The following is a 12,422-nucleotide window of genomic DNA, read 5'->3' as shown; positions in this document are numbered from 1 at the left end:
AATATGGAAGAGAGCCACACGATGAGGAGGATAATCCTCGTTTTCTTTAACCTCACATCTTTCTTTAATCCTTGATGGGTTGCATCGTCTCTTTTTCTCCATTGTTTGAATATGTAGCCTGGAAGATACACAAGTAAATTCAAGTGACCAGTGAAATTGGCCAATATAAGTCACCTAGAAAATTTAACATCCACCAATGCTCTTCTGCAATGACAGGAGATTTAGTTAGTATCTTAATCCCCCTGGGTACCCAAAGGGGATGGGTGACACTGATGGACTCAACCCTTCACTTCTTGATGTGGCTTTATCTCCAGCCAGGGTCAGGAATTTTGCTGAGAGGAAAAATCTGGTCTTTTTCCTGGATCTTGACCTCTTTATGCTAAAAATGAACAAATGTGCTTTTCGGGTCTCCAGGGACAGGAGTGTTGGCTCCAGACAGGAATGCTCTTGCTTGCTGGCTGAAGTGCACACACTGTAAGTTTCACTTTTGCTTTAGGATAGGGTTCAAGTTACAATTGCCCAGATGAAGAAGTGAAAATTCACCCAACTTGGGTATATTTTAGCCATTTCTTTTGATTTTATTCATTGTGGCAGATACATAAAAATGACTAATGGGGACTTCATAAAATCTTAATCAAATTATTAATAAACCCCATGCTCTCCATCAGTGATGCACTTTGCAGTTTTTAAAGTATCTTCACACACTTTGCCAATTTCAGTTCAATTAAGCAAATATTTTAGCAATACAAATATTAGAAAGGTAGGGATCTGTGCTCACATTCAATCAGGGACAGTCATACTCTTTTATCCAACTCTACAAGGTAGCAGGGAAGCCTTTTAAATAAGGCTGCCCTGTATCTCCTTCCACTTTATCCTCCTTTCATTTTCTTCTTTTTCTTTATTTGCAAAAAGCAAAAACACATTCAAATTTGATCAAAGTGAGTAAAAGCAAAGCTTAGCATAAATGTGTAGAGCCCTTGGGGAACCCAAGGTCAGAGACCAAACTACATCCAGTCTTTAAATGAACAAGAGATACCACTGAAGCTGAGATCCAGCACTGCTTTGTCTCAGCAGACTGTATAGTCTCCCTGTCTCTTCTTCTCTATGGGTTTCTTGCTTTTCTCTTTCTTGGCCATTTTGCCTTTTTCCTTCTTTCAGACATGGTCCAACATGGCAGCCAGCACAATATTCAGATCCTGCACCACCAACTCCCAATATCCATGTCTCAACTCACATATCCAGAGGAACTAATCTGGTTGTCTTAGTGTTTCCCTGTTTGGGAATCAGCAAACCCTGGGTCACTGTCTAGATAGGCCACTGGACAGGGCAAGCAATAGTAGACACATCTAGGACAGCAGATCAGGAGTTATGATCTTTATGTGAGAAGCAAGGAAACTAAACCTCACCAGGTTAAACCACCTGCTGAGGCTCACCAGGCATTTATGAGCCAAATCACGTCTACATTCTCCCCCAGTGAGCGCCTCTCCCAAGTGCTAGAAATTCTGAATTCTCTTAAGCAAGAGATTATTATTATACATATACATACAATTATATATTTTTATATTGGTTATGTTTCATTTTAGCCATTAACATTAACATTGTCCTCCCCTAAGAATGGACAAGAATACAAACCTATTCAAAGGAGAAAATCCATTGGTTTAAAATGAGAGCATAAATTATTTCTCTTTGATAGTTAATACAACTAAAGCTATCATTTGTGCCCTATTAGCTCATCTACTGACTATTAATATCACTTAATCAGAAAGAGGGTGGAAGAGAGTAACAATGACTAATACATGTTTGAGATTTTAATTCAGAAGCAGAATGCTACATTTTTTTTTACATACCAAATGCACAATAATTAATTTCATTCCTGCTGGTATAACTTTATATGGTAGCCTCATGTTTGGTCTAAGAGTCTGGCTCTGTCAGGAACAGGATCCATGGGATGGGATGGGATAGACGATTGGTTTTGAATCTGGGTGGAGGAAATGATTCAAATCCCCTCCACACTATCCCCACCACCACTAGAAATTAGGTGGTCTTGAAGAAACATTGCCCTATATTTTATAAAATGGCTGGTTGTCACAACATAGTTCAGGTTGAAATGTGCAATTTGCAAAGAGGCAAGGGAAGCAACACCTGGACTTGTGTGCTGCTTGATTATTTTTTTTTTCAGTAGATACCTCAGTGTGGTCCACCATATCATGACCTGATAGCAGGAACCACCACCACAACAAGCCACAAACCCAGCCTTGCACACACAGGTCATTTCTCTTTCTAATCCTGCAATGAAGAAACTATACCTGCAAACTTGTGCAGTTGAACAACTGCTCAAACTCATTCTGGACCAATCCCACCCCCTACCCCCAGCAAAATGCAGTCTGTTTTTCAAGATATTTATTATTATTATTATTTGTATGCCACAGAATTCATGCATTTAAGGTATACAATTCAGTAGCTTTTAATATATTCAGAATTATGCAACCGTCACCACAATTTTAGGACATTTTCATGAACCAAAAAGAAACCCTATAGTCCTTAGGTGTATTCACCCAGCTCCTCTAACCCTACACAAACAATAGTCAGATTCACTTTTGGTCTCTAAGTTTTTGCCCATTCTGGATATTTCAAATAAATGAAATCATACATGGTCTTTTATAACTGTTTTCTTTCACATAGCATAATGTTCTCAAGAATCATCCATGTTGAGGCATGAATCAGAACTTTTTAAGACTGAATAATATTATACCATATGGTCACATGACATTCACCAGCTAAGAGACTTTTGGCTCAATTCCACTTTTGGACTATTACAGATAAGATTGCTATGAACATTCATACACAAGATTTTATATGAACATGTGTTTCCAATTGTTTTGAATATAAACCCAGGAGGGGATTTCACAGAATCGTTTGTTGGTTTTTCAGATGGAAGAGATAGTTTAGTCCAGCACCATTTTATATATATATATATATATATATATATATATATATATATATATATAGAGAGAGAGAGAGAGAGAGAGAGAGAGAGAGAGAGAGAGGCAGAGATGAGAGACAGGGAACAGCTATCATGCCAAGTTGGCTCTTCTGGGGAAGGGAAGGGAAGATACCATTAGGATACCAGCTGGAAGTCATGATCTGTAGTTCTCCCCCTTTGGTGGCCCTTCAAGAACCTTAAGTACAATGTATACCACTTCTTCATGACATTGGTTCAGAGTGGGGTGGGGGTTTAGATGTATCACAATGTTCGTAATGACCTGAAGCAGGCCGACGATAGCATCTGCGGTCCTCTTTCCTCCTACTGTCCCCCAGCAGCCCCTGCCCAACAGCAGCACCCCCACCCCATGCAACATACCCTCCACTCGGGAGCTCCCACCCCTGATCTTAGAGAAGGAAATGAAGAGAAGAGTAGGAAATGGAGAAGTCAGTGAGGCAGCAAGACTTACACCAGGAAGAACAGGAGAGAGGAAAAGGATAGATAAGAAAAGGAGGAAGGAGAACGAAGACCCTTTGTGAGCTGAGTTCCAGGCAGGCCACTCTGAATTGGCGACGTCCTCAAGACTGACATGTGTGAGCTTCATTTTGGATAAAGATGAATCCTCTTAGCCTCATCTGTTTCCCTACCTCCCTCTTTTCACCTTTTTATCCCTTTCACTCAAAAATAATTACAAATCACTGAAACAATATTTCAAAACTGCAATGCTTCTTTAATTGTGACTCACTGGATCCAACTTATCTGCCTTGTTTTTCAGAGCAAACATCCCTGCTCACTGACTTTATCATTCAGATAGGAGGAAACTCTTATATGACCTTGTATTTTGCTTCGATTGGCTTGGCTTGGGCCTAATTTTATTTATTTTTTTTCCCGTGGGGGTTCATTTTATTTTGTTTTGCTTTATATTTTTTTGCTTTCGAAACTGTTTCCATTCAGGGGTATTCACCAGCTCAGCCTTCTCAACATTTCTGTCCTTGAGATTTAGCTGGAGACTTCACAAACTTTAACATCATTACTGCATGTCATCACCACCGGTTGTCTCTTGTCACAATCTTGATTCTGTGTTCTGATAATAAAACTTCATTAGTGTCTGCACCTCCTTTCCCTTACCTTCCAAAGAAACACTGTCTTCTGCTGAAGCAGTTAGCGGTGCTCAGTGTGATAGCACTTGGCTGTTTGACAGGCATTGCCAGTGAGCTGAGCTGTGAGAAGAAGAAAATTTTTGAGGATTTTATTATCTTCAAAAGGAGCTATCTACTCGCACAAATATTGCAGGTTATTTTGCCATGTAAACCGACTTCATTTCATTAGTGGTTTGCATAGGTAATAATTGAAAACAACTACCCAGCCTCATTAGAATAAATTACCAATTCGTTTACTGAAAGAAAAATGCCACTTCTCCAGGCTGTGTTTTTAACTGTTTGCCCTGGTAGGAGATGAAAACAAAAACCTATGAATATTTCAGAACAGGATGTTCAAATACTCTTATTGCCTAACATAAATCAGACAATGTGCTATTGTACTGAGGCCCTGATGGAGAGATGCCCAACCAGAGGGGAGCGTAAAACGCCAATGATATCATATCAACATGGATCTAAGAAAAAGAATAGACGCAACTGTGGTTAAATTCTCTTGAATTTCAGTTCTAGGAATTGACTCCAATTTAAAAAAATCAGAATCTGTGAAAATGTTTACCTACAGGGATGTTCATCTTTATGCTATTTATAATGGGGAAAAAAAAAGACAATGAAAAAAGTATGTACCCAAACCTAGGGGAGTGGACAATATATCAGAAAGTAGCCATATGATGGTCTGAAGTAAAACATGATTAAAACACCACAGTGTGAATGAACTTTTAATGCCACGTGACAACGTTCTTTCTATAAAAAGTGATGAAGGCAACTATTGAGTCTATACACTATGGTATCATTATGAAAAGATAAACATCTACATTTGCATTGAAAAAGATGAAAGGAAATAGATCAAACTGGTAACTCGGTCGTGGGATGATTAGTGATTTCATTCTCATGCTTTTATAATGAGAATAATTCAGTATTATTCAATATTATTCAACCATCACCAACAGCGTTGCTGAAGGCATGACGTTTTTATTGGCCAGGTCAGTTCCTCTCTTCTTTTAGTGAGATAGAGAATATCCCTGGGATATTCAGTGCATAATGTTTGTATCATGAGTGCTGGCAAGTTGGTCTAATATACACAGGAAAGTTTTGGGTGTTTTTTTTTTTTTCCTCTTCCTGGATTGGACATCTTCCCACCTATGACCTTTGATGTTAATACCAGTAAAATGTTTTCATCAAATTAAAAAAAAATTATAAAATCCTCAGAAGATATTGGTTTTTTTTAATTTGTCAGTTGTAGATGGACACAATACCTTTATTTATCTTTATGTGGTTCTGATGATCAAACCCTGGGCCTTATGCATGCTAGGCAAGCACTCTACCACTGAGCCACAACTCCAGCCCCATATATATATATATATATATATATATATATATATACACACACACACACACTATTTATAATGGGGAAAAAAAAGAAGACAATGAAAAAAGTACCCAAACCTAGGGGATTGGACAATATATATATATATATATATATATATATATATATATATATAATGAATATAATGAATTAGCAAGGTTAGTTTAATTTGTATGTCACAACCCTCCTCTCCCTCCCTAATCTCCACCCTCCCCAGAAAGGAGGGTCTTAAATAAAATGGTAGTTTTCCTCCTGTTAGGAAGTCCAGGCTTGATAACAGCTAGGGATTCCAGCAAACAGCCTTGTTGTTCTTCTGCCCTCAGCACATCAACTACTCCTCATAGTCCAAGTTCCAACCACCACAGACATTCCAGCCAGCAGGAAGTTGGAAAGAAAATGGGTCCAAACCCCAAGATCCTGGGCAACACTTCTGCCGTAGCCCATTGGCCAGAACAAGGTCACATGACCACTGCAGGAGAATGTTATGACACCCTGGGAAATGTAGTCATTTCATGGCTCAGCTAAAAGTCAGCAGGTGGACTCTTAAGGAAAAAGGACTAAAGGACACTGGAGTGCAAACAATAGTCTCTGCCACAAAGATCATCCCAGTGGATATCACAGGGAGACACAAGGCGGAGTTGACAAACCAACTGTAACTATGTCAACATTTTTTGTATCCATCCCATCCAGAAAGCATTGCCTGGCGCTTGCATTTATTTGAAAACAATCTACAGAATTGTAAGATATGGTCTCTCAGGAAAAAAAAAAAAAAAAAAAAAAAAAAACAACACAGCTGCAGCAAATAAAGCAGATGGGAATTAAGAATGCTGGAGAAGCTCCAAAATCCACTCCCATTGTCCACTAAGTGCCTACCCTACAAAGACCGTGAGCTCCAAAATAGAAACTTTATGAAACTTTGAAGCATTTGATTAATGTAAACCTTCATGAATAATGCAAGGCTGTGCACCAGGGTTTGATGTGAAGCAGAGAAAGAAAGATTAGTATGTTCATCTTGGCTTTAAAAAAAACTAAGAAAAATTCACAGAGGGAACACAGGCATTTTGGGGCAAGACATGTGACTATTAAAACGTCTGCTACTAATATGCTCATAAGGGTGCCAGGGAGATACCCTCCCCCCCAAGAAGGTGGATATGGTTTGCCCCAGTTTCAGCTTTTTTGCAGTTGAGCAGGACACCTGGGGGCCAATCATGCATAGGTGACTGCAAGGAGGTCCCAAAGGCTCCTCTTTCCCCAGTAAATATCTTCCCCTTCTACAGGTTTCTGGAATAAGATCTTCCTTTATCAGATCATCTTTCTTTTGTATTAATGAATCATCTTTGATTGAAATGCAAAGCTCTCTGGGAAGGGTTGTATAGGCAGATCTTCCAAAAGACAACCCCTTCTATTCTGCCTCTAAAGTGGGTTTTACAAATTCTATTATGAAATACTTCGGATTTAAAATGGTACAAAGAATTTCCATGATACAAAATTTAAAAGCCGAGGCTGCTTAGAACTTCTTCCAAATCATCACCCCTTCCCTTCCCTTCTGCACCCCAGAAGCTATTGCCATCTTGAATATAATGTGTATCATTCCCCAAACTTGGGAGGTTGCATGCATTTATCACCCACCTCTCCCCAATGTGTCCTGGCCTCCTATAGTTTCAGGCCATTGTTGTTTTTCACCAGAACCACTCATTCAGCATACATTGAGCACCTACTTGGGGCTAGGCACCAAGACAAGAATATCCTAACCAGTGTCCTTGCTTCTAGTGTCTCCCTCCAACCAATTCATCTCCCACATTATAGTCACAAAGTTATATCCCTTCTCAAGAGCTTTAAAAGGCTTCCTGTTGCCTAAATGATGATGTTCAAGGACTTTTTAATGCCATGTGAACACAATGCTAGTGTCCCTCCCAGAACCTTAAAAGGGTTAGGACAAGGATTAAGATGAGATTAAGGTTACTACAGCTTCACAGCTAATGGGCCTCTGTACATGCAATTGTATAGCTGTAACAACAGGTTCCTGTGATGGATCTTCTCATTTTAGTAGAAGGAATTTAACAGACTTGGACCTATTCACATCCCAGCTCTGCTTCTCTGCAAACCTTGGGTAAGTAGCTTAGTTGCTTCACCTTTTCAAGTTCCTATATCCTATTGGAGATAAGATCATATATTAAAGAGAGTAGCTTATCTAATCACCAAAATCCCTTTTGTCCTTCTTCTATAGTTCTTGAATTACAACTGGAACAGCACTGCCCACTTAGGGACCTCAGTTCTCAACTTCCTGTCTAGTCTGGGGATTTGAGTTTACCCTACTTATAAATTAATATGTTAGATTGTTACAATTTCATTGATGCTGAGAGAAGACAAAAGTCTCCTGGTTCAGAGACAATGAATGTTAGCACTCATGACACAAGAACAGCATGAGGGTAGGCATATTTGCCCCAGTTCCTCTTGGCCTCAGATTTCATGGGGAAGGATGTGATGGCCAGACAAATTATGTACAAGAGGTGAGTTTGCTTTGCAACTGAGGAATACCAACCTTGGGGAAGCCATCACTTTTATAGCAAGCAATAACAAATGTTTTTGTTGTCTGTGATGGTGTATGTGCCTGTGGTGGGGGAGAGGAGTGGAGAGGTATTATTTCATTGCCTGAGGCAACTGTCTGCAGAAACACCCTAGGAAATGGCTTGGGTCAAAGAGTGGGGAGGGCCTTGAAATCTCCGCATACCCAGCAAGACATATCAGGATGCGTGAGGCCCACAGAGTACTCTATCCCAATAGCTCTTTTGAGAGCAGATGTGACCTTGTGACTTAGCCCTTTGTGATAGAAACAAAGGGGTAGAGGTGCACATGCCTTCTGGAGACACCTTAAGACCAGGCCCTGCTTTATCAAGTCCCTCTTTCTCCTCTGGCTAGTTGGATGGTTGGAATAGAAACAAGAATAGGAATTCTAGGAATTTGGGAAGCCAAATACTGAAGAAGCTGCCATCAGTCTGAGTCCCAGAATGACTGTGCAGAAAAGGCTGCCCATTAACTGAGAACAGTCATTTCACATTGTCACATGAGAGGGAAAGAAGCTTTTTACTGTGCAGGCAAGCTAAAGGGTTCATTTATTACCATGACCCTGTCTACCCTTTACTGATGGAGTGTCTAACTCCGAAGGCCAAGAGGGTTAGATGAAATCCCGATGGCTAACATTTATGCAAAGCTTACCACACCATGGGCCTCTGTACATGCAATTGTATAGGTGTAACAACAGGTTCCTGTGATGGGTCTTCTCATTTTAGTAGAAGGAATTTAACAGACCTGGACCTATTCAAATATTCAGGTCCTTGCTAAACACTTGTATACAACATTTCATTAAATAAGCCCAACAATCTTCATTATTTTCTCTTATAATTGGACATCAAAGTTATTTTTAAATATTCTTAAAGTTCAAGAAATAGAAAAGTGTCAGAAATGGACCAAAACCAGAACTCACTCACACCAAGCCCAAGGTATGTGCTTCCCAGGGTTTCAATTTTGGGTTCTCTCTCTTTTTCTTCTCTCCCACTCCAGTTACCCTTAATTCCTCATCTCTTCTTTCTCTCCCTTCCTTACTGTTGAATTCCACTTTCATGTAAGATAGCATACCGTAATGCCAAAAAAAAAAAAAAAATACTGCAGTCAGAAGATTTGAGCTTTGGTTTCAGCTTCTGCAGGTTGCAGCTGTGTAACCTTGATAAATCATTTTCTCTTTCTGAGCTTCACTTCTCTTTTCCAAATAATAGATATGTCATTAATAATTGCCTTATCTATCTTACATGATGACCATGAGGTCCAATTAAAATAAAGTGCATTAAAGGTCTTTCCAAATTGTAAAACATTCTAGAAATGGCAGATGTTATTCTCTACCTCCACCCCATATGCCAACCGTTCACACAGTCCCTGGACAGCAGCATCAGCAGCACTGCAAACTTGTTAGAAATGCAAATTCTCAGGGCCAACCAAAACCTGCTTTATTAGAAAATCTGGGGATAAGGTCCAGAAAGCTGTGTCTACGAAGCCTTGCAGGTCATTCTGATGCACTCTCAAGCTTGAGAACTACCAGCACATATGCTTGCACACATATGCATGCACGCGCGCGTGCGCGCACACACACACTAACACACACATTGATATTCAGGTGAAATCAAGTTTAAAATATTAAATAAAATGAAGACTTGTGCTGTGGCTTGAATGTGTACCCCATTTTTCATGCATTGGTCCCCAATGCAGCAGTGTTGCAAAGTAGGATCTTTTATGGTCTCCCAGCAGGACCAATCCCTTTTGGGGGTAACTCTTCCTCTGGGAGTACCATCTGCCTAATAACTTCTGAGTTCAAATAGGAGCCTCCATGAGCATTCTAAACTTCTGGGAATCTAAGTACTGACATACCTTAGAACCCTAGGCAGAGAATCCAATTTTGCATTTTCATCTCCATTCCCAAGTCACTTCCAGGAAGAAGTCTTTTTTTTATCATTTTCAAATGTTACATAAAGAGGGAAATGGTACTTGGGTGAGAAGTCAGTTGAAGAAAACAATCTACTCTGGAAAATGGAATCCAGGTAGTTTAAACAGTGTATGGCTTTCAGAAGACAGACCCCCGACCCCCTGCAAGGCTCCGATTCCTAGAGTTTTATACCCCTTTCTGTAGGAGCTGGCAAACTCTGTCAGAGCCAGTGCATACCACACCCCCCCTCTTTTGAGAGGAAAATATAGGCAAGGTGGGGAGATGCAGCTGGGGAACCTGGGCTGGTCAAGTGGACACGGCTACTCAGCTCTAGTCTATGGTTACTGAGGGGAAATGCAAATCCATGTTTCTAGATCCTCCAATTTGTTACGAGAGGCTGGAAATACTGCTTTGCTTTATAGACAATCACAGAACAGTTGGTGACCTTGGGAAAGTTTATTTGCTTTTTCCAAGTTTGATATACTCAGCTGTTGAGTGAAAGGAAGGAAGGGGAAACACTAGACCTCATGAGAGTTTGGTGATGCTTCCACAAGATCATTCAGGTAAGGTTCTTCTTGTGAGGTGGCAGGTGATACAAAGCAACTGATCAGTCATTGACAGACTTGTTCTTTCGTAGACATTGGAGGAGATGCTAGCGGAGGGTCATATCTTCCTCGTTTTTCCCCATTCTGAGAGCAGAATGTTCTGTCTTCTACAGCAGGGACATCAGACCTACCTGGAAGACAGCTCCAGGGCTCAGTGGGGAGTCTCTAGAGCTTCTTCTATAAGGGACCATGAGGACAGAGGCTCTGCAAAAATTGCTCCCAAACAACTTCTGCGGCAGACCCTTTTCTACAAGAGAGAAATAAAGAAATAAAAGAAAAAGAAGAGAATAAAACAGGAGGGAAGAAAATAAGAAAGAAAGGAGAGATACAGAATGGAAGAAGGGAAAGGAAAGGGAGGGGAAATGAGAATGAAAATTCAAAGCCCATCAACATTGTGGTCATTTACTATATAACCAGAGATCCTAGAATTGCGGCAAAGGGATTTAAAAACTGCTAAGCAAAAGTCATGCTGTCTATAATAATTAATGACTTATACAGAAATTTAAGACACATTATTAGGTTTTAAAAAACAATCTTTACAATAATACGTACAGCCAACTAGAAAAAAGACTGGAAGGAAAGCAATGCAAACAATGGTTATCTCTGGGTGACAGGATTGTGGATGGTTTTTATGGTTTGTTTTGCTTACATGAAATTCTTAAATTGTCTTCAATAAACCTGCTTGGCTTTTCTTGCAAAACAAAATGAGAATTATTAAAAAGAGTCATTATGATCTTGAAGCTGTAACAGGAATTACGGTCCAGAAGAGTTTCAGATGCCTTTTTCAGTCTTCCAGCAGGTGGCGCTAAGACGATGCTGGCCTCCCTGGCAGTACCTCGCTGGCAATGAACAGAATCTCCGGATGCTTTCCTGCCCAGAGCTCCCGTTCCCTGCTGGGGAGGGGGAAGATGGAAGGAACCGTCCAAACTCAGAGGCTGTCCCACTCTTCATGGGCCCTATGGCTCAACTCTCCCCCAGCAGGAGAAACAGCAATGTTAGGAAAATGCAAAAATACAGGCAGAAGAGGGGGCCTTTTCTCTGCCTCCCTCACTCCCATCTCTTTCCCACCCAGACCCCCATAATTTGGCCTGAGGCTAAGTTCAAATTACCCTCTTTAGTGGGAATATCTGGACTGGATTGGATTGGGTTGGATTTGCAGTTAAGCCACTCTGTAATAGTAAATGAGTTTTTTAACTCACACATGAAGTAAAAACAACCTTATCCACAGTACTCACTGGCCAGGGGATATTTAATGAAGAACAGACCTTGGGCACAAAGACAGTGGACGTTTTGGTCAACTGACGGCGGTGAGAGCAGGGCAGGCAGGGAGCCTGACAGCCAGGCTCCCAGTCTCTGAGGGAGGGAGTGGAAGAACAGAGCTCCCTGGCCGCACTCCCTGGACAGCCGGGCATAGCTGGGGAACTGGCCCACTTCATCATTTCAACTTCTGTTTGAAGTCTTCAATTGTTCTGCCCCTAAGGAAACTACTCCAAAGGGAATTAAGGGAGGGAATTAAGAAAAGGCATCAGAGTCCATCAAAATGGTCCACATTCTGTCCAGACCCATAAACACTGGGGAATAGAGAATGTTCCGGGCCCTGGGTGCCATCTCTCATAGTTCTTCAATGTCTCCAATGCCCTTCTCCATATTGATGGAGGGGACAAGGGGAAGGAAGGGAGGAAGGAGGGAGAAAGGATGAGAGGGAGGGAGGGGGAGGCAAAGGAGGAAAGAAGGAAGGAAGGTAAGGAAGACAGGCCGGAAGGAAAGGACCATCCAAGCTCATCCTGGAGGAGAAAAGCTAGGAGGACATCCCTGTCTCGTGACAACAATTTCTGCTTCC

The sequence above is a fragment of the Urocitellus parryii genome, chromosome 4, assembly GCF_045843805.1.
Source record: "Urocitellus parryii isolate mUroPar1 chromosome 4, mUroPar1.hap1, whole genome shotgun sequence".
Lineage (NCBI taxonomy): Eukaryota > Metazoa > Chordata > Mammalia > Rodentia > Sciuridae > Urocitellus > Urocitellus parryii.
The sequence above is the reverse complement of the archived record's forward strand: the minus strand, read 5'-3'. Positions refer to the sequence as shown.